General features: G+C 31.2%; 1 long non-coding RNA gene across 1 annotated transcript; it reads left to right on the forward strand.

The window, feature by feature from the left end:
• Positions 1-232: 232 nt before the first annotated feature.
• On the forward strand, positions 233-26187 carry LOC129983741 (uncharacterized). Its single transcript, XR_008785444.1, has 2 exons — positions 233-318; positions 25889-26187. It is a non-coding gene; the product is annotated as an uncharacterized LOC129983741 (long non-coding RNA).
• The last annotated feature ends 1031 nt before the right edge of the window (positions 26188-27218 follow it).

A 27218-nucleotide genomic window follows, 5' to 3' on the forward strand; every position in this document is an offset into this window, starting at 1 on the left:
TTATCTATTTATTTAAAATTTCATATTTTTAATTCGAATAACTTAATATGCTTCAATAAATTCTCCCAAACACAGAAGTGAACCACCCAAAGAGGCAGTTCCAACACAAACTATTCCTAATCAAATGCTTGAACAAAGATTAAATTTTCGTTAGTGGCGCTTCACAACCTTTCTATCACTCAACGAAGGGAAGCCAGCATAGTGAAGAGACATAATCCAATTATGAATTTTCCAGCACGTAGTCTAGATGACCCTTCCCTGCATTTACCATCCCTGACAAAAACACCTGTTTTCACCGAATGGTTTTGACGTCGATGGGTAAGTACTTTTAAAAGTTTAGTTTTACTTAAAGGTTAAAAGGGTTAGGTTTATTTTATCAAAGAAAGGCTCAGCTGCGAATGTCATTGGACATTGCACATATACAGTTCTGAAATGGGCATTCAATTTAGAGTTTCAGTTTCAGATTTTGTGTGTCATGTATTTATGAAACCATGTCGAAAAAGTATGGTGACGAATAATTTGGACACAATTTCAAATATATTAATGCGGTAGTTACCATTTGGAAAATAATATTTAAATTTTGGTGCGCAGTGGATGATTATTTAACGAACATAATTATTTCTAAAGGTATGTTCGTATTAGAAAAGCGTTTCTAATCTAATAATTTATTGGCCGTGGATGTATAAATGAATTAGATCAATTAATGCTGAAAACCAAGAAAGTAAATAAATCTTTTTCTAAACAAGTTCATTTTTAAATTATAAAAGCATGAAATATCTCGTCATCCATTTTTTTTTCGACGCATACAGTTCTTGAAAATTTACTCTTTTTCAGCCTCATAACATTATAAATCTTTTTAGATTAAAAATTTTAAAAAAATCTTTTACACAAATTAATAGAACAGAAATCAGCTATGTAGCTAACAAACAGATTAAGAATAAAAATGGCAGATTTCTTTTACAGAAACCGTTAAAAAATATGCAAATGCTAACTTTTCTCATATTTATATTCGTTTTCATTTCGATTTCAGTTTTCATCTATGTCTTTTTGTTATTATCTTTGGTATCCTTTTTTAATTTGTTCATCTTTCCTTCAGCAACACCAATAGTTGGTAGGAAAACACAATTCCTTATTCTTATATACGGCGATGCTTCTTGCATTTGTTTTGCATAGTTTACTTGTTTTGATAAACGCAAGATTAACATATTATCATAATATGATGCTTCAGAATATTCTGGTCTAAACTGAAAAGAAACGATTGAGGCTCATTAATTATTTTCATTTTGTAGGTCGAAAATTTTAAATAAATATATTCAATCACTTCATTTTTCATCCGTTAGATTATTTAGATATCAATGGATTTTTACATTTGTATTATTTTCTCCAATTGCAATAATAAAAAAAAGTACAAAGTTCAAAAATCCCAGACTTATTTCCTTAATCGGAAAATTAAAAAAAAAATTGCTATCTGATACTACGAAATGATTTGCTAAGAAGAATTAATGAAAATATTAATGAGAGAAATATATTCCGTAAACATTTGTTGTTTTTACTTTTTAGGATTTATTTCAGCATTAATGAATTCACAGAAATCATTTTTGCTCTTGCAGAATGAACAAGAACAAGAATAAAAACATGAAGAAACAATTAGAACTTATAATATGAAACAATACAAGATAATATTTAATTTAAATTCCAAAAATATCATGAGCTCAGTAAAGATTTAGACTTTTTTCATGCCTGACTTTTTTTCTGCTTTGGCGAACAGCTAGTTCCTGGGGATATAGCGTATATTTAATTTCATTTTAATCGTTTAGATATAAATTCGTATCCATGATTCAGTCAAATTTTCAGGCATTAAAGCCATATTATTTTAACTGTTCTTACTTACGTTCTCTTCACTGTATACATGAACCTTTCTATTGGATACCAAATTCCTTGATATCATAGCTCTACTAAAACACAAATATGAGGTTTATATATCTTCAAAATTTCTCGGTATATCTTAAAATCCCCTTTTTATTCTTGTAAACTACGCATATATTAAACAGAATCTTCTTCTTCAGCTTTTAACAATAAAAGCAAATCATGTGATTAAATATTTAATGAAACAACAAAAATAGTTTAAACTTCAAAGCAACAACGCAATAAATCTACTATTGAAAATTAGGAAAAAAAAAATATATTAAAAAAATTGCCAAAGTTGAGAAAAAAGGTGCATGATTTTTAAATTGTTATCATTTAAAAACAATTTTGTAAATTTTTAAATGGTAAAAATATTAATTTTTGTAGAATAATATTTTCGAATGATGTCATTAAAAATGGAAAATTTCAGCTTAATTTTTAATTTATTAAAATTTTATTTAAAATTCGAAAAAGAATTAGTTCGAAAGCGTACGTTTTTTTACTCCTCCATAAGGTGTTGTATATTTCTACAAAGTATATACATATAAATTCTCCAACGTTCTTATACATGCATACCAAAGTTGATAGTTGTAGGTCAAATGCTGTGACATATTCAGACACAGACCAACAACACAACACATAGACACGCTCACTGCGTTTTTAGATTTAATAACTTTTTTATTATTTTAAAAATTTGAATTTCTTTCGATTCTAAAATAATTTATTTCTTATACATCAACTTATGTTCGAAGACTCAACAGGATCAAATCCGAAAAAAGAAGAGTGACAATTCTTTTTGCTGTCATTTAGAAGAAAAGAAAGATAAAAACACAAATGATAATTTCATAACTGTTTTGATATAATAAACAACTATATAATAGACATGATTATCATATGAAATAATATAGCTGATAATCCACATTAAAATTTATTTTTAAAATTCAGAAACGAGAAATCTGTTTTTAAAAGTAAATTACTTGTTTTATTTCATAGAAACAGCAAAGCAATTTAATTTTGCTGTTAAAATTTTTCGTCAAAATACTTCCTTTGTCTCTGTGTCACAGAATTTTCATTTTTTATTTTTTTTAGCGGAATTAATTTACGCGCTATTTGTGTTAATTTTTTTTTCACTGTACTTTTGAATACCAGTTTTAAGCTTGCCAGACATCGCAACGTCATTGAAAGAAACTAGATTATTCAAGGCAGCCGACTACAATTTATCTAAAATTGAGGTAAACCAGATGACACCGAAGGATTAAACAAATCCTAATCAATGTTATCTTCTTGCATGTTTTTATGAGCAGTTTTTTTAGCAGACAAAAAAAAAATTAAAAATTTTTTTTTTATTTAGGTTATGTGATAAAATAGACAAGTTTAACTTTGAAAAAGTTTTATTAAAAAATGCTTTAGTTAATTCTAATGAAAAAAGAAATTAACGATTCATTCTTTTCTATTTATTTTTATATTTTTAATTTTAATTTAAACATCGTTTCTTCCATTCAGTATTTTAACATCGATTTTTGTATCAACTGAAAAATGTAACTTTTTTTTTATCTCTTACAAATATTTAAATATAGAAAACAAAAATTCTCTTTATTTTATAATCCATATTAAATAATGGTTTTCATATGAATTAATCTTTTAAATCTGCCATATTTTCTGTAATTTCTGTACAATAATGCTCTCATACTTTCTGTAATTTAATAATTTTTTTAATTTATTTCTCGCCGATTGGTACAGCGAACAATTGGTATATTTGTTCGCTACTACTAAAATTTTTAATAATTTATCTAATTATGAAATCGGTTTCTAGAGTGTTGCCTTTTATTTAAAAAATAAATAAATCTATACTTTAAAAATATTTGGCTTATAACAAACAATATTTAACTTATTGGCTTATAACTATTTCAGATTCAACAGAAATATCTCGCATTTTGTATTATTTTGATAAAATTTTATAAATATATAAATTTGGAAACGACATTCAAATAACATTATGAAAAAACTGACCATAAAATTAGTGATTACTTTTAACATGGTAATGTTTGTAACTTGACATTCAACTATGCGAAAATCATTAAAGAGAGAATGAAACGGTTGATGAAGCCTAATAAAAATTTAATCTAAACACTATCGTGCTATAATATTTAATATTACAAGTTCTAATTTTAAAAAAATTGTAATAAAGGCTTTTGGACAATGATTCGCATATTGAATATAAATGAATCTGAATTTAATATTTTATGAAATATTTTATTACTTTAAAGAAATCAATTCATTATCACGTGATGAGTATAAAATGCAATGCATCAATTTAATTTTGAAATCTATCATCTATCTTGTGTAAGATAAGAGCATATGATATCACAGCACGTCATAGCAGACGTGCATAATGATGTTACGTGACATGCGCAGTTTTGCCTGTCATAAGACTGGCATGTCACATGAATCAACCATATTGTATAAGTTTGTTTCTTTTTCAGAAAAAAAGATCAATTTGTATTTATATGTTTGTTTTTTCCTATCAACAAAAGAAATGTCTTTCTAAAAATATTTCAATAAAATCTTGGAATATTTTTCTTTAGTTTTCCCTCATACACAAGGAAAATATTTCCCTCCTCGGCTTTGAGCTTCTAGTTAAAGTATTTGTATTTTAACCAGACACTTTGAAACAGCTCATTAACTATAATGAGCTGTTTCAAAATATTAACCATTGATTTGGTGCATTGTAGCCACATTTGACTATAACGTCATTTAAAATAATTTATCCGATTAACCAACTTTCAAAATTATTTAACTGATAGGTCTTTAAATATATATATATATATATATATATATATATATATATATATATATATATATATATATATATATATATATATATATATATATATATATATATATATATATATTATAATCGATGATATATAAATTGTATTATTCTTTGCTTTTTTTATTTTGAGAAGGTTTGTTCGCTTCTTCATGTTATAGAGTTTTGAATTTGTGTGAGTTTTGCACATTGTCAATGACTTTACACTATTCTAACTTTCTCCGAATTTAATTTCGAGTTAATCCCTTAAATTAATTAAATTATAAATCCATAATCCATGTATTGGTGGCATGCCAGGGATAAATCGTCAAAGATCGCACAATAGATTCAATAAAAATGCTAGAGTCACGTGTAAGATGACTATTTCGTGAAAATTACTCATTAACATCATTCAAGGCATAACATCTTTCATAGAGAGCATACGAGAAAATTTGGGGGTGACAACCTTAGCTGGTTTTTCCTAATATTCTATAAATCACATTACTAAATGGAAAAGTAGAACACTATATTGGTTACATTTTATTGTTATTCTTTTAGAAAACAATATATCTAAATAGAAAAGTAGACATTATCTTAACCCGTTTGCGCATAGCTCACACTAGATTCACCCAAAGCCATCTACCTTTCGGAGAAGAGGTACCAATGTGCTTGCAGTGCAGTTGCATCATGTCTGTTTACCATATTCTCAGAGAATGTCCAAATTTTAGTACTCAACATTTATATCATTTTAGCAACTTTGTGGCAGATTGTAATGAGCAAGAATAGAACCTGGGATCTTGTGGTTCGCAATCCAGTAACATGACCACAATACAAAAGCAATTGCTCGTGTAGCGTAGCTGTTAACTGGCTTATAAGCTTTCACCACAGACTCTCCCTCCTGTGAGTCGGAGGTCAGACGAATGATATGGCTGTTGAATGGTGATGTATTATTTAGCTGTTGAGTCTAATGAGCCTGTACCCATTTGAGTAGTGCCAAGCGTTATGGCAAGCGTATGTGGGTGAGTGGTTGCCGTTTGCGCCAAGTGAGTGTGAAGACTTTTGTGTTGCTACGTCAAGTGATTCTGAAGACTTTGGTTTGTTGTGGGTAGATAGCGCCACAACCACTGTACGAAAGTTGAAGGTTCATCGTCCGAGGTCACCAATGTGGCGGATTGTAATGGGCAAGGATAGAACCTGGGACCTTGTAGTTCGCAGTCCAGTAACATGACCACAATACAAAAGCAATTGCCCGTGTAGTGTAGCTGTTAACTAGCTTATAAGCTTTCACCACAACTTCATATTATCTCTTTTGCTTGATAAAATTCCACATTCTCATCTTTTTACTTTTTTGAAATCAATAGGTTCTTATCTCCATATTTAAGTTTTCGTCATCTTTTTCAAAGGTTTTTACATTGCTGAAATTTTATATTTTAATTCTAAAAAAAAAAAAACAATTTAATGCAGCATAGTCAACACCATGGCTCTTGTGCCAATAAAATCTAACAAAATTCAAATTCAAGTCGTTTTGAAAAGGAAGCTTTCGCGTACTTGTGTAATAAAACATATTTAAAACGTAATGTAATTTCGTAACAAAAATGCAGCTAAACAAATTTTTTGAAACTCTTCTATCTTGCATCATTGTACTTTGCGTGTCATCACCTTTTCCACTTCCTTTTTCAATAAATATTGATTTTCTTAAGTCATCACGCAATATATGATAATTTATTGCTATTGTCTTTAATGCAAAAAAAAAAAAAAAGATATCAGTGATTTCGATGCAAATTTCAGTATAAAATGGCGTCTTCAAACACTTGGCTGTGCATTACATCTTCTGTTATCAAATTTTTTTCAGATATTTCAGTGGTATTTAATGGTCTTAAAAATGATTTTAATTAATCGGCTATTAAATTATAGTAGTTTAGTAGTAGTAAAGTAAAGTAGTATATTAAATTATTAATTTATTTATTACTTTGCAAAATTTTTAATTTTTTTACAATTAAATTATATTATTGGCTGTCGATTTTATTTAAATAAGTTCTAAGAATTTTAAATAATTCATCAGTTTTAAATTTAATTATTTAGTATTAAATAAATCCGCTTAAAACACAAAATTTCGATTAGTTTTTTAGCGGCATCGCAATAAACTAACAAGCAACTCTAAAAATTAATCACTGATTCTCAACCTATCAAGATAAAATTCCAAAGAAAAAAAAGAGGTAATATGAAGAAAAGAAAAAAAAACATTCAAAAATTAATAATTAAATTTAAAAAGATGAGCTCTATTAATTAAAATATGGAAAATAAAAATGCACCAGAAAAATAGGAATTATTTTTATAAATAAAATAAATATCAACGAACAGTTCGAAAAGTATTTTAATATTAAAATTCCGGACTCAAAAGATGAAACATGTGAAGATTTATGGATAAAATATGATTTAAAATTACAAGGAAAATTGCTTCGACTTAAAAAGTTAATAAAAGATAAAGTTCGAAAACATTTTAAGCTCTCCATTTCCGAATTATTTGAATTTCTTGAATTGCTTATGAATGATAAAGATTAAAATTTTTATCATAAAAACTAAATGTAGAATATATATATATATATATATACAGATTTCTTCATTCATCACACACATCATTTCACACACACACACACACACAATCACATCATTTCTTCATTCATATATTATATATATATATATATGTAATGATATTTTAAACTCTTAATTTAAACCAAATTGATTTCCAAGCTTTTATCTTAATTTAGCCCATAGTAATTTCATTCTCTTATTTCTTGATACAATTCCACTTTCTGTTTAATTAATTCAACTTCAGTTGAATTAATTAAACAGAAAGAATTAATTAAACCTGAATTCAATTCACTTCTACGTATCAAATGAAATCGATCCCTTCGCTGCCGTTGTCAAAGGTCACTACGTGTATTGAATTGGCGCGTGGCCGGAAATCCCATGTTATATAAGACTAGTTATCATTTGTTTCGCACTTTTTTTTATTTCTGCTTTTGTGCAGTCCTGCGCCTTCTTGTAAATAATCATACCTGCCTCCCGAGAGAGAATAAAACGAAATTAAAAATACAACGTCTCGTCTATGTCTTCAAACCTGCTTTCTGCTGCAAACAAAATAATGTAACACACACACACACACACACACACACAATATACAATATAACACACACACAATATATATATATATATATATATATATATACAGATTTCTTCATTATTACAGTTGTACTGAATCAAACGCTTTGCTTAGCTACTTAAAGGAGTTGCAAAATATTATTAGAACTGTTCCGGTGACAGTTCGCCATGTCACCAAAAAGAGAATTCAGTCAGAGGAGAGAAGATATAAAAGAAATCAAGAAATTGGCGTCAAATAAAAAATTCAATCAGGTACAACAATAGGCTTAACCGTTGACAGATATAGTTTCTCGCCAAACATGCCAAAATCATGCCAATCTCCCAAAAACTTTCTAAAAGTCTGCAATCCTGAGTGTATAATAGAAATGCTAACAAAAGGCTTATAAAGTTGCAATAAGAAATTGTCACGATTATATTTGGCGAAAAATCACTAAAATTTTTTTCAATTTTGACACCCGTATATTAATTTTAAGTCTAGCAATTATCGTTATAACTTGTCTATGGAAATCGATATCTTCCAAAACAATTATCTTATAAAAAATCTTTTTGTATTATCTTAAGATTAAAAAATATAACTTTTTTAATGATATAAATTTCATATCCGTACAATTTTTCATTTAATTATTATAATATTTTTAATTCAGTTTTATATGCTATCTAAAACAATGTTTTTGAATGCTATGATGGAATTCAAATTCGCCATCAAAACATTCAAGCTTTTGCCAATCATTCAATCTAAAGAAGGATTTTCACTTCCTGTTTTATTTCGTAATATTATACACTTTGAAATTTGCAGTAAACTGTTTTAATTGAATTCATGTATTTTAGTCGGATCAAATTACAAAGTGAAATGTTTCTCTAAAGAAATGCATTCCATATTAATAACTAACAGCCTAAAAACCCAATAATCTTGGCGAATAAACTGGTCGCCAAAGGCAGCTAGTGACTAATAATATCTAAGAATTTATCAATGGGTAATTTATATTTGAAATCATCACGTTTTATTTAAAATCTGCACTATTGCATGGAACACTTTCTGCCTAATTTCATAGAATGGAATCCTAATTTCTATTTACATGAAAAGGAAATATTCCATCGAACAAGTCATTAACATTAATGGATTCTCAAGAGAATCATCTGGCCCAGAAACCACCTGTATCGTGAGTAAACAGTCATTCCCCACTTATGATCTCGTAGACACGTTCTCTTTTGGATACGTTTCGTCACCTTCGTTGCATGCTCTGTAATAATATCCTTGAAAGAACACGTTGCAAGTTCCTTACTCCGACAGCTGCACGTGCTTTAAATAAAAAAATAAAATAAAAAAAGGAATAAAGAAATAAAGAAAACGTACCAGACATTCGTGTTGGTTATCACGTGAAATCGTTTTATTGAAAATTTATTACTGGTATTTCGTTATTTTTAAATTCTGCGCTGTTTTTCAAGAATGGAAACCGTTGTACGAAATGTTTTAAAAATTTACTTAACCAATTTTTAAAAACCCAGAAAAAAATGAAAAAAAAAAGACAATTGTTGATTTTTTTTTTAAAGAAATCGTAATAAATATTGAAAAAAAATTAATACGAAAAAAAATACTAAAAAATTTTTTATGAAAGAACAATTTTTAAAAATTAATAACAATGATAAGCTATTGAATTTCATCAAAAATTATAAAATAACTAGTACAAAAATATATAACATATAAGATCGTTGGCAGAAATAAATAAAAAATTACACTTTAGAAAACATCGACACATTGCTTTTCTTAAATAGTTGTTCAATATTTTCTGTCTTATTAAAAATGCGCAATCTAAAGTCACGAATTAAATTCATTATCAGTCCGACGGGAGAGGGGCACCCCGTAATTGAGGATGAGAAGCATCCGGCATGGTGATTGGTTCTCGCCACCCATGTGAGTACACGAAAAGGTGGGTCTGGCTCCTCTCATCGTTGACGGGACGTACTTCCTTAGGGAAGGGTTGTACCGTAGCAGGTGAGGGTTCTTAGTACTCAACCACAGTTCCCGCCAATGTTGCTGTTGCGGCGGTACAGTCGTTCAAGTTTTTCCGTGTGCCTTCCTGCGGGTCGGAGTCGCCAGTTTGTAATTTACTGTATTTGAAGTAAATAGAAAGAAAATATTTAAATTATCTTATATTTAATTATAAGATAATTTGATTTTGAAATTCTTATGAATTTTGACATTTTAGATTTTTCCTGAGCCTGAAAAAATATTTTCTTTGGAATCGCGATTTGTCACTCTAAATGTATGAATATAATAACACAAAAAAACGCATTGAACTAAATGAATAGAATTAATGGAATTTCGAATCTGATTATCTATGTCAAATTTCGAATTAAGTCTACGAAATGTATGAGATACGTTTTTTTTCCTCAAACGCATATTCAAATAATGCAAATAAGTATCATGTTTAATTTTTTTCACAGTTGTTAACCTTCGCAAAATATATTAAGGAAAGGATGTTTAATGATGTCAGACTAAGGGTTTTGGCTGCATATTGGATCATAAGCAAAATAAATTTTCCCTCATAATGCAAATAGTTTTCTCATCTATAAGTATACGAGAGAATCGAAAGGAGAAAATCTGTTATTTTATGACTAGGCAATCTTACTCAAGATGACACTGTCATTAAATCTACTTATCAAGAAAATGAGGCAAACACGAAAGCACGTGATTAAGGAAATACACTTACAAGAGTTGAGATGTTTTGATTAAGAATAGTTTCGTAATATCCGCCATTAATTCTGAAAACGCTTAAAAAGTAATTAGTATCAGAAAAAGTAAGAAAATCAAGCCCCAAATAGAGCATGCCAATTTGTTTGTCTTTAGAAGTAAATTGCTATGCTCTATAACATGATTCACCAATGATTTTTTTTTATTATTATTTTCCTTTAAAAATCCATGAAAGCAACTTTTTTATTCTTATTATTTTTAATATTTTGTTCTAATGTTTAAAAAATATAATACTAGATTTTTTTAAAAATTGTACACAACTATACATTAAAAAATTGACAAGCTTATCATTTTTTTAAAAAAATCAAATTTGTATTGCTATTCTTAGTCAAGGAAAAAAAAAATTGGCAGAATTATTTATAAACATTTTTTTTCTACAATCAAAACTCTTAGAATAAACTTAAATATCTTAATGAATTTCAAAATATTATCCATGACAGATGTCGAAGAAATTTAAACTGATTTCTGCAGTGCTCTTAGAAATTATCTCCCACTGTTTTGAAGGAAACAAACTTTATAATCTATTTGAAGTTTTATAAACATAACTGAATGAATATTGTTACAAGTCTGTGATGCTGCTTCCCAGCGCGGTTAGTTCAATCACTGGAAAGACCATTTTACGATCAGCTCTGTTGGATGCTGATCGGATGCTGAGTCAGTGATCCCAGAGCTTGGCAACAAATTAGCAATCATTTGGCAACTTGGCGATGAATTTGGAGACTTTGGCGACAAAATAGATAATACTGGTATCTTCCAGAATTTTAGCAATTGAATCAATAGGAACCGAAATATGCCTAATTGTTCCAGAACTTTCCTTGGCCGGCTCCGGTAACTGTAAAAGGTCGACTGTCTCAAGCCGAAGTCAGTCGTGAAACGAGTCGTGTAATCCATCGTGGAAAGAGTCAACGGCAAATAATTGGATCAGTCCAACGAAGAGCAAGCGTTGTATTGAGCTCAAGCGATTGTTGAATTGAGCTGTTGCCTGGTGTTTATTGTAGAAGCAACATCGAGTCGTGTGTGAAGTAGCCAATCGTATAGCAGTGAGTCGGAAGTTGTATACAGCTAAAGCGAGGAGACAGTGGAGAAACGCAGGCGTTTGGAGAGACCGTAGAAAGTATCTACGAAGAATCCCTCCTCCTTCTGAATTCTGTCTGGCCGCTTTGTGTGCTGTGGTTGTTATTACTACCGATTACTACTTGTAGGCTACTGTTTGTTGTAGTGTGCTGCTGTGTATTTGTCTCGGTTGTATATTTGTTGTCTGTATATTCGTTTCTTCGTATTTAATAAAAATCGTCTTTCGTTACTAATGGACTGTTCCTTCATCGACAAACAAATAGAAAAAAACCCGAAGTTTCATAAAAATATGAATTTATAAATAATTCAAAAATTATCAACTTTGACGATTAAACTAAAACAAGGGTTTCCAAATTAGTGTATTTGTTGAACCAAAATACGGGTTACATTATCATATTAAAAGATGAAGATTGAATAAGCATAGAAAAATAGATACTAAATTGATCTAAAGTATATCTTTTCTTGAATCCATATTGTTTACAACCTACTCTAATCCTTCATAGAATTTTAAAAAAGCATATTTACTTTTTCTAAGTTATTTCGCACTGTATAAACTAGATTTCGATTGATGATCTCGAATATAGTTCTGTTTTTATTTTTCTTCGGTACAGAACACTTAAGGTTTGTAATTTTTGCTTTTGTTGTTTTGTTGAAAATTCTAGAGAGTCTAACTTGATAAAGGCTCTGTTAACTATGAATGAAACTCCTCACATGAAATTTAAGGTTGAAAAAAAATTGTTCTTCGGCACAGAAGTCTCAAGGTTATTGACTTTTACTTTCTCGTAAGCGAAATATAGAGGAAGTACTATAATCTCTAAAAAAATCTAGCTCGAGATTTTGCCTCCTGGATCCGAAAAACACATTTTTGGGTTTATTTCTGTCTATATATTTGTGAACACGATAACTCAAGAAAACTTTAAGCTAGACTTATGAAATTTAACATATCATCTTTAGAAAAATGTATAGATTTTTTTTAAATTTTAAACGAAATACTTGTATAAGAAACAGTAAGTTTCTGCCTAAATAAAAGGGAACATGATTACTACGAAACATAAAGATCTGGATTCATAAAAATTTAGTACACAGGTTTGGCATCTAAAACTTATATCTGTATCAAATTCTGAACCAAAATCGTCAAGGGGTCAGTTTTGCATGCATATAAACATGATTACTACGAAACATAAAGATCTGGATACATAAAAATTTAGTACACAGGTTTGGCATCTAAAATTTAGATCTGTATCAAATTCTGAATCAAATTCGTGGAGGGGTCAGTTTTGCATGCATATAAACATGATAATTCAAAACATTAAAGACTAGGTAAACGATATTTGGCTTAAAAGTTTAGCATTTATATTGCATATTAGTATCGAATTCGAAACCAAATCTGTTAAGAAATTGGTTAAGTGCCTACCTGTACTTTCACATGCATATAAATGCGATTATTCAAAAACTCAACTATGCTATTAATTGAAATTTGGTATGTGATTACTAAATTGTTGTGTTGTGTCGAATTCTGGTTTTAGTCAATCGGAAAAAAAAATCCCTATTAGATTTTTTAGTAACTGTGTATTAATCGCCAAATACACACGTTGAATTGAAGTAAATTCAAATGTGATGTTTGTTTTTAACAAATCAAAAAATTCTGTTATTTCCAGGAATAATATCTTTCAATCTTTCCACTGGACAATTGATTCTTTTGCACTTGTTTGAGGCAACTAATACAAAATCTCTAACCGCAATTCATACAACTTGTTCTTTATATGAGAAATCTCAGATATTCGTTTCTAAATTTGTTTCATAAATCTTATACAAATTTTGCCAATATTTTATTCTTATATTTGGAAATTTTATAGTTTGTAACATCAATACCTAGTGTTCTTAATTCTATGATACCTTTTAGAAACGAAGAAGGAGATATTGGCACTAGATCCTAATTTACAGGCATAAATAATAGATCGGGAATTTATTAACGCTTCATAATCACATGGGATTGTTACCATCTATTCATAAAATAATTGCGCCTGACCAAAGATATTCTTTAAGAGATCCTTCATTTTTCGAATTAGTCTCTTCCAGCAACTCCCCTCCCATACACACCAACATGAAATGGTTGATGGGTTAAATTTCTAATCAAGGGCATTGTAATAATATTATAAGACAGCACCATGTCTTATATTCTTATTACAATCCAAGGCGTAGAATAGAACGGCAGCACCAACGAAATTAGTGTTGTTGTCGCAATAAATAATTGAGCATCTTCTGTCTCTTGCGACAAGCTTGCTAAAACCTGCCAAAATTGCTTCAGGGGATAAGCTGATGATAAATTCTAAACGTACAGCGCAGTTAACAGCGCAAATGATGAATAGTACCAAAGGCTTTTCCAATAATGATCCGGCTGCAACTATTCCTGTTATTTGGAAAATGGCAGCTCCCCGAATAATTCTCAGATTCTCTCAGGAAATTCTCTCATCTTTTATCTTCTTTGAAAAGAATCGCTTGCATGTTACGCACTTCGATATGATTTTGAGTAGTGTTTTTTTTTTCAATCAAAATTCAATTTTTTGTTTCTTTTTCTGCAAAATATCCCATGATACCACAATGTAAATTATTCTTATAGTTCTCTATAAGTTTCAGTATGACACCGTGATTTGAGGATAGAAGCATTGGATTTCAGAAATTTTCTTTGTCTTTTTTTAACGATATGTGTCTTTATATGCAAGATTTTATCTACATTTTCAAAGACAGGAAGTCATTACATTTTTTTCTTTCTCTCCTTCGAAAGATTCCTGTTGAATCATCATCATTAATTTCAACTCCGCTTTACAAAATTCAGAAGTGAGTTTTTCGCTCGTTCTTTTTTCTTTTAGGAAGAGATTATTATTTTAAAACAGTAATCATAATAATTAAGAGTACTATTATTTGGAGAAGAATGAATAAATCCCATTGCACTGAATAATAATTTTCAGTGCTTGCCAAAGATTTTATAGATTTCACCTTCTTTTCTATCTCGCCTTCATTAATGTCTTCGCTCAAAATTCTCCCATGATACCAAACTTTAGGTAATACTGTTAGTCTCCATCCCACCTAAGTGACGAATTGCTGTACAACCTCTAGATGGAAAGTCTGCGGGATTTAGTTTACCAACTACATGATTCCATGTTGAAGAAGTCAATTTTCGTATGTCTTTTTCGTATTTCGATTTCGGATAATTGCTTTCCAATTGCTTTCTTTAGATATCCATGCGAATATAGCACTTGAATCGCTCCAGTCGAATAGTATTTCACTTCCCTCCAATTTAACGCTTCGATAATTGAATTTACTCCTCTAAAAGCAGTTAAAGGCTCCATATGTGGTATTGTACCACCTCTTAAAGGAGTTATTCTATACTTATCAAAAAGAAGAGACAATTTAACCAAACCTTCAAATCTCAAAAATACTACAATAAGTCTTTTTGTTTGTGTCACAAAAAAGTATGAATTGTACAGTGCTTCGTATTTTCCGAATTATCTGAAAATACGAATTTTTTCGAGGATCTTTAGATCTCGAAACCACGGTAAGAATTCCTTTCTCGGCTTGCACGTAATTTCCGTATCCTATCATATAGGTGTTTTCCAGGTCTTTTGTAACATTAACTTTGAGCAACACATAACTGGATAGGTGTACCCAATAGAACTAAAGAATTTATGAGCTTCTGACAGCATAATTCCCTCGTTGCTTTCTCAATGTTTAATTCATTCATCCAGCTCACATTAATTCGCAGAGAATATAAATGACGATTCCATTTCATGCCTAAAATAGAAGTTTCTCAACCATGTGCAGTTCTGTCTTCTGTGCCTTCCCAACTTCTGAATTCAAAACCATCCTACAACATCAACTGAATGGATATGAAAAAAATTGTTTAGATTCTCATAATTGTCAAAACTAGCTACAATATTATCAATATAGAAGCTTTGTCTTAATATCTCTTTAAATACACAGTCAAAATCTTTACCAGCCTTGTAAGGTACATTTGGACTGCAGTATGGATAATTGCAATTATGTCCAAAAAATATCGAAGATTAAATACTGTTTACTAATCCTGCCTGACCCAGGGAGGGAAAATTTCTTTTTTTTCAGGCGTTCATTAAAATTTTGCGATACAACAAAGTAAAATTGAATGAAGGGTCATGTTTTCTCAAATTTTACATTAATATGTGTTAGTAAAAAGAAGAATTAAAGCGTGTTAAAAAATGATTCATTCAGGCATTTAAATACTCAACATTTTATTTCTAAGCTTGATTTGATCACTTATTTTCTTTAATAATAAAAAAGATGACCAAGATTTGGAGCTTTGAGTTTGATCAGCCTCTACACCAAAAACAAATAATAGAAAATCATTGTGCGTTTGACATTGATTTAAATGTGTCCAAAAAGGCGAATTAAATTGCATGTTGAGTAACTTTGGGCGGGTTTTAAATTTCAATTGGCTATATTTATTCAGAAGACAGGGTGAAGGGTTTAATAAATGCAATTCAAGAAAAGTCACGCTCTGATTCGCTTATAAAATAAACAATGAATACTGAGATCTTTATTTTTCTTTCTGTTTTGAAGGTGCTTCATTGCACTGTTTCTCATACACTTCACCGCAAAATGAGAAACATTTCATTTTAACTCTAAGAAATTTATTTATTACTTTTGGAAGGATTTTAAGGTCAGATTAAAATACAATAGAATTTGACTTATTCGGAACTGACGGAACCATAATGAAAATTCAATTCATTTAAAAATTTGAATAAAGCAAAATTGGTCTTAAAAATGAAGTTAGAGATTGGCTCTTTAAAAGAAATTAGAGAAAATTATATTTTCTAAAGAAAAATAACAATGAAATTTTTTTCTTTTTTTTTTACAGTTTTAATACATATTACATGATAAAATGGACACAAAAAATTGTCTGATGTCTGGAAGGAATTTTGACTACATTTAGGGCAAGAATTTTAAATGTAGAAATTATTTTTTCTATATCAACTCTACCTTTTAAATTCAGCGCATTTATATACTAAAAGATTTTCCATACAATTCATTGAGGCAGTAAATAAATTTTTGAGTTGAATTTGTTCCTTTTTTTTTTTTTCTTTCTTCTTTTTCTCTCATGAAAATGGTCTTGTGTTTTGTCAAAATATTCAAAAGCTTCTAATAACCAGCAGACGGATTTTTTTCCAGAACTTTCTATCACACTTCATAATAAAGATACCCCCTTCCTGCAACCCCCGGGGGGCGCCTCGAAATGAGGATGAGATGCTTCCGGTATGGTGGTTGGATCTCGCCACTCCGGTGGGTCCATAAATAGGTGGGGGGATCTGGCTCCTCCCATTGATGACAGGACGTACTTCCTCCTGGAAGGGTTGTACCGTGGCCGGTGATGGCCCTTAGCACTCAACCAAAATTCCCGCCAATGTTGCTGTTGCGGCGGTCCGGTCATTCAGTATTATTTATCCGTGTGCCTTCGGGCGAGTCGGAGAATCAGTGATATGACTAACCCCTTCCCGCAAAAAAAATTGTAGAACTTGGCCATGAATACTCAAATTTTTATTTTTCAGAGTTCCGCTTATGAGTGGTTTGTGCTTCATAGTATAGTGAAGAAATCCGTTGCATTCATTTTGGACACCTTTTGCAACTGGATAAAGCCAGAATTTGACACGGAACTACAATTTTAACAGTGAGATAATGAGCCAAATTTCGTTTATATAAGTCAACACTTTATGCCAGCAAATATAAAAATCAACAGCCTGACAGTCTGTTGCCGGACATACAATGAGATAAGACGATACAAGAGCTTAGGCATTTACAATAAGATAAAGAGTTGACTGCTGTTTACCCCTTCCAGTAAAATGACGAGTATAGCTAGTCATTGAATTTTCATGCCATACAACACGATGACAAGCAAGACTAAAATTACTGTTGGATATGATAATAAATTTGGTTTAAAATTCTAGTGTACTGAATTTGGCAGCACTTTTATTATTTTTGTTGATACCATAGATCTCTATCACATATTGTTTATTGTTAGAATTTCTTGGTATAAGTCACGGCCAAATTGTTGTTAATCAGTAGAATTTCATTCTTATAAACATTTATTGAAAACATCGGTCAGGCCAATATATATTTTTACTAAAGGAAAATCATGTTGTGAAATAAGCACCCTAATGGATAGGGCAGACTATAAATATCAAGGTGATTGGAAGGATTCTGAAGAATCAGAAGAAATCAGCAAATATTTAAGCCATACTGACCAATAAGACGAATACATACTAGGCGACTAATAAGTGATTCTAGTGTATATTCTGGAATTGTAGACACATCATCAGAAGAATGGAAGGAAATAGATAATGTGCTTGGTGTAAACTCTTTGATGTTGGGAAAATTAGGTGCTAATCCGAAGTCATTAGAGGTTTTTAAAGAAGCGTTGAATATGAACTTACGAATTGCAGTTATATCCATTTCATAATATAGTATTAATGAACACTTTTTTAAGAATTATAAAATAAAATGTTTTTTAAATAAAAATTAGATGCTTATTTCGTTCACAATATTTCATTATTAATTCTTACTGGAAGGGGTTAATTGAGTCAAATGCACCGAACTATTTTATTGTTGGAACAATTGCATATTTTACAAGAGGAATTAGAAAAAGAAGTTAATACTGACAATGTACAATTGAATGCGGAAACTTACGCCATGAGACTCGGCGCTTCCGGGGTTGATGTATGTACCGAAATTAAACAAATGCGAAACTATTATAAAAACGCGCCTTAAATATCTCTTATAATTTGAAATTTAATTTCAAGACAATTTGAAAGGAATTGTGCATAGCAGATTCTGTCGAATTCAAACACAAACATCATTACTGGTGAGTAAGTTGATCATCAATGGCGGCTAGTTATAACGAAATTTAAATTTAACTCGATTTTTTTCTCCTTTTTCGCAAAATACAAGATAGATGGGTTGAACGGCATATGGGTACTTCCGTGACCATTTAACCGGAAGAGCTTTCTCTTCAAAGGCTTCCCGTCTGCACGCAATATGAAGATTAAACGAAGATTTATGAACTGTGCTCCAGAAGTTCCAGACTCGACAAACTCGCACACCCAAACACGCCCTTTGTCAGAAAGCGGTTCTTTTATCTGCACTTTACGAGACGCTTTTTTTGTGTGCTATCTTAAGTGAGAATAACCTCTTGTTAGAATAGTAGTTAAAGATAATTGCAGAAGACTATCTTGTAATCTCTTTAACCTATACATAATAATAAAAAATAATCGTTGGGTTCAAATTCTCTATTAGAAGATGTATTACAACAATAGAAGTAAACAATGCTTCATAAAATCAAACATTTCTCTTTTTATTATGTGAGAACATGATGTTGTTTTGGTTAGGGGGTTTTGAAGCTCGAAATCAAGTAGGCAATGAATATTGAAGCTTAAATTTGCGTTAGGCAATTCATTTTTCAGCGTAAATCACCATATGCAGATCAAATGCAACATGGCAATAAAGCATAAATGGCAATTTTCATCATTGTCTTTTAATCACATATTTTTTTTTACCTGCTTTTACCAGTATTGCCTAATTATTATGTGTGGTTCTTTGAAAGCAGATGCGATTTTAAAAGGTTGACGTAGAACTATGATATTATAGCTGTTATTTCATATCAAAATCGATCGAGCTTTGTTTGCCAGCTAGAAAAATTGAAAATGAAAATTTAAAAAAAATTATCATTATATGTATATATATAGAGAGAGAGGGGGGGATAGAGACCGATAGAGAAGTCTCCTGATTGTTTCAAACCGGTTTAAACTGGTTAATGACTTAAATTAATTAAGACAAATAATGACTTAAAAAATAATGATCTTCTCACATGACAACTTGAAATTTGCGATCTTAGATTTCATTTTAATTCTTTTTTATTTTTAATTTGTTATAAAACTTCTGTGTGTTTTAGTTAATCAACAAGCATTTATATCATTGTCCGATTATCGACAAAGAAATCAAATCTTGGCATTGTCTATGTTCGTATAGGATTGGAAAATATGACGTAACTGGCTATGGTAGCAGATACAGTGAATGCTTTAATGTAATTCCAAAGGAAGAAATCGCAGGCTTATAAAACGGACTAAGTTGCTCGAAACACATAGGCAACTGAGCATCTTTAAATGGAACAAATCTGTTTCTTTGCTCACTGCTTGAGGAAAGCGAGAATGTATTTGATCTGCATCTGGTGATTTACGCTGAAAAATAAAATTATTCAAATAAAAGTTGAATATCAGTTTCTTACTCCATTCATCCACCTCTCCCCGATCAGCACGTAGCAAATATTTTTAAGTTCCATTACCTCTAAAATCGATTCTAATTTTGGAATCAGCCTATGTAAAGGTACAAATATAGACTTCATATGAGGCTATTGTAATGTCGAAAATACACGACATTTAAGTAGCATTTATTGAAACAAAACATTCGTTGGAAAAAACGTGCTGTCGATATATTGATGTAAGAAAGAGAACGATCATAAAGTTAGCCTAGGAAAAAAAATGAAATGAAAATGAAAATGCGTTGATAAGTTTGAGTTTTATTCAAATGACCGTAACGCAAGTAATTTAAAGCGCTTTCGGAAAAATTACATATTTATATAAAGTTTATAATTTGTAGTAATTATTCTGTATTAGTAATTATCATTACTTCCGATATAATTCAGTTTTTCGATGAATCTTTTATTTTAATTGATTCCCGTTGGAACCATTTCTCAACAAACATAAAAATCCAATAAAAAATTATCCCAAATTTCACGAATTTGTTGTTTTAATACTCGTTTAGTATCCGGAAGTGCAAGGGAATTTATATAAATGTAGGTGACTACAATCATAAATTTTACATAGTGTATAGCGATATTTCCTTTTAAAGAAGAGAATTAGATTTTTTTTTAAGTAACAACCACTTATAATAAAACATGCACGTTATATCATATGAAATTATTCGCAAAGCAACTAGTGTCTAATCTTGGCACAATATTCATATCTTGAAAGTAATTAATAAATCAGTTTCAAAAGTACAGAGAATCATGAATTTCTTTAAAAATGACTTTCTTTATTATTGAGTAAACGAAAGAGAATGCAAACAAAAACTTTGATATACTCTATGAATTTAATAACACACACTTTTTGAATTTAAAAATAGACATAAAAAAGTGGAAGAAATTAAACTAAAACGTAAAAATTAAGTAAGGCAAAGTCACTAACATTGAATGTAGAGAAAATATCCACATAATTTAGAATACCCCCAAAAATTAACTATTATATATTCTTTAAAAAATAAATACGCTATCGTGTCACAATTTTAGTAATTAATTTCAAGAAGTATTTTGAACAATACAAAACTGCACGAAATTTTTTGAATGTAATAGAAATATATAATATAAAACTTTTTTGCATGTGAAAAATCCTTATTCGGTTCTATCATATTAAAATTATTATTCAAATAGAAATTAATAATAATTTTAGATATATACTGATTCATATATACTAAGTTCCGAAAAAATGAAAAATTTTCTTTGAAAAAAATGTGATTTATGCTTTTCGTCTCCAACTCACTAGATGGCAACACCACATTAATAAATCACACTGTCATAAAGTCGTAATCTTTTAACTTCACTGGATATTTATACTTTCAGTGCTCCATAAAAATTTCGAAATTTTTAAATGATTTTTAGCTTTGAATTCTAATATGAAATCTGAATACTTAATAAAGAATCATCACTCATCTCCCAATATATATGATGACTCCTCATTAAATCTTTTAAATTGTTTTGTAGTTAATAAAATGTTATAAGTTTTTGTAAGGGAATTTTATAAGAACATTTATGGCACATTAACTTCATTCCTGAAATCAGCTTCCGCTTTTGAAGTAACATGAGGAGGGGCTGGGAGCATTAAGTAGTAGCGGATTTCCATATAATTCCATTAAGTAATAGTATAGTATATTCCATTAAGTACTCTCATGTCCAAAATTAAGGCCACAAACATAAAATCTGCGAAAAATGAAAAACTATTCACTGTGTTGCCACGAAATTTGGCACAGAGGTACACTACAATGGAAGAAAGAGCATGGACATATAGCAACGTGGAAAAGATTATAATTGGGAACTAAGAAACAGGATATATCAAAAAGTGTTACATTATGAATCAGAGATAAAGCATTTATCTCGGGAAAATTCCTGTCTAATATGGAATGTGACCATCGTGCACTGCTATACTGGCTTCACAACGAGCTTTCATACTGTTTATGAGGGTGTCAATAAATGCTTCGAGCAACAAAGCCCACTCTTCCAAAAGCGCGGCTTTTAACTCTTGGAGGGTATTAGGAGGGGGTTACGCTGTGCAATGGCTTTTCCGAGACCATCCCAAACATGTTCAATAGGATTGTCATCCGGAGTCCTCGAGGGCCAGTCCATACGTCGAATATCCTCTTCCTCAAGAAAATCATCAACGATCTGGGCTCTGTGTGGAAGCGCGTTTTCATCCATAAACATGAAGTCTGGGCCAATAGCACCCCTGAACAACCTCACATAGGCTTCAAGGATCTCATCCCTATAGCGATGTGCATTGACAGTACCCGCATCGAAGACGTGCAGTGGTGTACGTCTGCCCAACAATATGCTACCCCAGATAAGGATTTCTCTGCCACCAAATCTGTCGATTTCTTTTACGTAGGAGTAATGATAGCGAGCTCCTCGCTCTCTCCAGATGAAGATTCGACGAGTGTCACTCTTTGTGGTAAATCGCGACTCATCACTGAAAAGAACACGCCCCTATTCTTGCTGTGCGCAAGACAGATATGTTAGGCACCACAACAGCCGGGCTTTTCTGTTGGATGCAGTCAAAGGGACGAACTCAACTGGTCGCCGGGTATAAAGAGCCCTTTCAGCTACATGTCTGTATACGTTTTATCTGGAAATTCTTATTCTAGACGCAGCAGCAAGAGCATGAGCAAGTTGAGGAGCCATTGTCAGCCTATGCCGCCTTGCGCTTGATGCCAAATAGCGATCCTGTGCAGGCGTCTTTGCTCTGAGACGGCCTTGGCCAGCCTTCCTGGTTACAGTACCACTTGTTTAGAATTGATTCCACAACCTGGATACCACATTCGGTGCCACTTGTAACCATAGAGCCACCTCCGCTTGAGACTGCCCATCTTCAGGCCTACCAACGGTTCTCCATTTCAAGACATCGTCTAAACGATTATGAGAACTCATTCTTACTGAAAACAGGTTAAAATTTTTGTTTTAATGCAATATTCACAAAATTGCAGGCAAAAATCCCAAATGCCTAAACGGTCTAATTTTAGTAGTTCCCCCAAAACTAATGCTAAACAACATTTTTTCTCACAAAAAAACGGTGAATATCGTGTTAGCGGTCCTTCACAATATATAAAATACAATTTGTTTAAATTTTACTGGTAGCCATTTAGAATTACTTTGAAAAACATTTTTGTGACCTTAATTTTGGACATGAGTGTAGTAGTTAAGTAAATTGCATTCCATTCAGTAGTAGCGAATTTCGATATAAGCAGATGCCTATGGCCGCTAGGTTGAGTAGGGGTTGCAAAGTCGATTAAGAAGTTTGTTTTTCTGAGTTGCAAATAATAAAATTATAAATAAAAATTCTCTGCATGATTATATATTAAGGTAATTTATTTTCTCAAATATCATTAAGTTCCTATATGTTCCATTAAATATGAAATATGAGCATTCACTTAAATCATACGTCGTTCACTTAGTTATTAGAATATTTACAAAACTGAACTTCTGTTTAAGCACTTTATACAAACATGCATGACGGACAGACGACAATTATGATAGACAAATTAAAAGAAATATATATTTACCAAATTAATAAAATAAAAAAATATAATCTAAAATAATTCATGAAAATATTGTTACGAAATTTCCGGGGTTCGTTTGGATAGTGGAAGTTATATGGTGTGAAGAACGCTCAATCACCAGGCCGCAGTAGAAAATAAAACAACGACGTTTATTTACACGAAGACACACAGGACAGCACAAAGACGACAACTATATACAGCACAGAAGACAATTATCTTCAGCCGAGACGTGCAGCAACAACAGCATACACAACAGCATACAACAGCATACACAGCAGCATATAACAAGACTCTACTGCAGACAGTAGCGCACAGCTTAGTTCAGCACTAGCTTCACTCCGTCGCTGCTCCGCTTATTTCTGGAAGGCCAGTTCTTTATCGTCGATTCCGACTACTCTGCCCTAGCAGCTGCGGCCGCCTCCTTTTATAGGTCTCAGGATGCGGGGGCTAGAAGCCTCTCAACCAATCAAGTACATTCGAGGCGTATCTCGGTTCCTACTGGACGGATCGGGAAAATTCTCGATGCTTCGGGTAAAATCTATTTTGGCACCAAAGTCGCCAAATTCGTCGCCAAGTTTGTCGCCAAGCTCTGGAACCTCCGACGCGACACCGAACTCCGTCCAATACAGATGACTGTAACATTCTTTCTGATGGTGGAACCAACTATGCTGGGAAGCAGCATTACAGATTCGTAATACTATTTAAAATGTATAGAGATGTAAAACTATTCTGGAAATATTATTAAAATAAGAACCTCGTAATGTGATCTGACTTAAGGTCACAAAGTGTCTAAATCTGCCATTGGCTGAAAGGACATACTTGCAAACCTCTCCTAAAGAGACGTCTACAAGAAGACTTTATCCTGCACTTGATTTATATCTTCATTAAAGACAGATAAAACTTTCCAGAACATTTGCTCAAAACACTATCTCGTATACTCTCTAATAAGTGTTCTTGTGTATTATTAACCGTTTCCATTGGTGAACAATAGTTACGAAAGAAACTATTAGCGTGCGATATTTCGTGATTAATCGCTGGAAACATATATTTTGATGTATTATTTTTGGTTGATTGAATAGCACAGCATAGTAAATTCTGGTTCTTGTGCCATAAGGATCCAAAATCCAATCTAATACAAACCGATTAAAACTAAAATTTGATACAAATTTACAATTGTAATCACAAAATTACATACTAGATTTCATGCATTTAGTCACTCCGTTTTTGATTTATCGCTGTTACGTGCTTTTAGAAGTACAAAACAACAGACAGTCAACTTCTTGATGAATTTAGTTCCACATTTCATACACATTTACGTTTTAGATGTTAAATCTGTGTACAAATTTTATCCGTCAAGATTTATTTCCTGGTTTTGTAGTTACCATATACAGTTCGTCTCAGGGGTCGTCTTTTGTAAGTATTTGTAGTTTGCTAGGAAAACACCCAGGTGAGTAACGATTGTAACAGCTCAAGTTCACAAATCACAAGTTTTTGTAGTTTTTAATATTTGTTCCTATATATATTTTTATGGTTATTGTATTCATACCGTCTGAAATTGTACTCCTATTTCTTTTCTAACTTTTTTATGTACGAAGTATACAAAGAAAAGGTTTTGTAATAGTTCAAAAAATTCGAATTCAAGATTCCAGCAAATATGCTCATTTTATAGCTCCCTGAGTCTGAAGAACACATTTTTCGAATTACGTCTGTCTGTGAACATGATTACTCAAAAACTTTTTGAGGTAAGCAGATGAAATTAGCATATGGTCTTTATATACTCATTGTATTCTATCAAATTTTGAACGATATTCATTCACAAGAAGTCTGTCTGGTTATCCGAATACAAGTGACCACCGTAACTTCAAAATACAGAATGGGGGATGGACAAAAATTAGCATATAAACTTTAGATCAGTATTAAGTTTCGAATCAAGTCCGTCAAAATATTGGTCGCCTTTAGGTTTGAACTTTCGCAAGCATGTGAACATAATTATTTATAATTGTTTCATTCAATCATACGAATCTACCTACTCAGATACTTTTACTGATTTTAGAATATTGTTAAGGACTATTATTTCTAATGTAGAGCAGATAAATTCTGCTGTTCTCTGATTGGTTGCAATTTTCTACGGAACTGCAAAACAAATGTACTTTAACACTGACATTATATCATTATTTCTTATGCTGTTCCCTTAAAACTCCTTAAACTAATATTTACATGCATTTATACATTTCTATTAAAAAAGAATTCACCTTTGATAGTATCTTTTGTTTATTTAACAGATGCAGAAAATAACCGAAAGAACAATCATCGAAAAACATGTCACCCCTTGACCCAAATGAACTCAAACCCCCCACCGCCACCGTGTCAAAACTGGGCCCAAGAACCAGCGTCCAGTCCATGATCAGAAGAATTCTGAAGAGGAAAACATCTGTAAGCATTTCGGAGGACAGTGATAGCAGATCTGTGAGGTGGTGTTGCTTACCATGCGAATGTGACCAGGACAAGAGAGACAGCTACAGAATGCATCTGTCGGCGAGCGAATTTTTCATCGAATATTAAAGTCAAAACCATTTATTGACTCATTTGTCTAGAATTATTTGTATTTGTTCCATGAAACATTCATTACATTAAAATAGCGTCAACATTTGCAATAAAAAAATTAGGATTCAACAGAAACAAAATGTATCCAATATCAATCATACCATGATCTCTAATTTCTGCAGAGACAATTATACTTAGAAATACAGCAGTTAAAAGTTGCAATAACATCAGAAATTCACAAAGGAGGAACATATAGCTGTATTAATCAGTTATACATCTTATTTTGGTAACTTTATTGTTATTTCGATCCATATGCGAAAATAAAAGCTTCCTGAGATATTTAAACTTGTCCAGATATATATTTTTTAATTAATTGCCTGTTTGACTTAATTATAGATCTAAATACCAAAGTCGTGCGAAGAATATATTTATACACATATCTATAATTTAATATACGAGATGATCGCCATTTTATAAGCGGAGATTAAAATGATTTGATTTTATGATTATACAAGATCCAACGTTACATAAAAGGTAAAATATCTCGTAAAGTAAAAGGACATATTGCAGTTTTTACTTTATCGTTTACGAAGTATAGAGAAAGTATAGTAACCATAAAAAAATTCAAGCTCGAGATTCAGATGAATCTCCACATTTTAAACCTCCTTGAGTTAACAAAAATAATAATAATAAAAAAAACATTTTTGGGGAACATCCGACCGTCTACCTGCCTGTATGTAACAAAAGATAACTCAAAAACGGTTTGAGCTAGAAAGATGAAAATTAGTATATAAGCTTACAACCAAATTTGCAGATTTCTATCAAATTTTGAGCAAACTTCGTTCAGAGGAAGTCTGTCTGTCCAACTGTTCAAATATAAATTAGCAGGATAGCTACAAAACGTAAAGAGATAGAGAGATCAAATTCGATACACAGATTTAACATTCTAAGTATAGACGATTATCAAATTTTGAGCAAAATCTAACTGAAGGTTGACCGTCTGTCGGTCTGTACTTTAAGAAACATGTAAACGCGATAACTCAAAAATAGAACGAATTTAATATATCA

Source organism: Argiope bruennichi, chromosome 9, assembly GCF_947563725.1.
Source record: "Argiope bruennichi chromosome 9, qqArgBrue1.1, whole genome shotgun sequence".
NCBI lineage: Eukaryota > Metazoa > Arthropoda > Arachnida > Araneae > Araneidae > Argiope > Argiope bruennichi.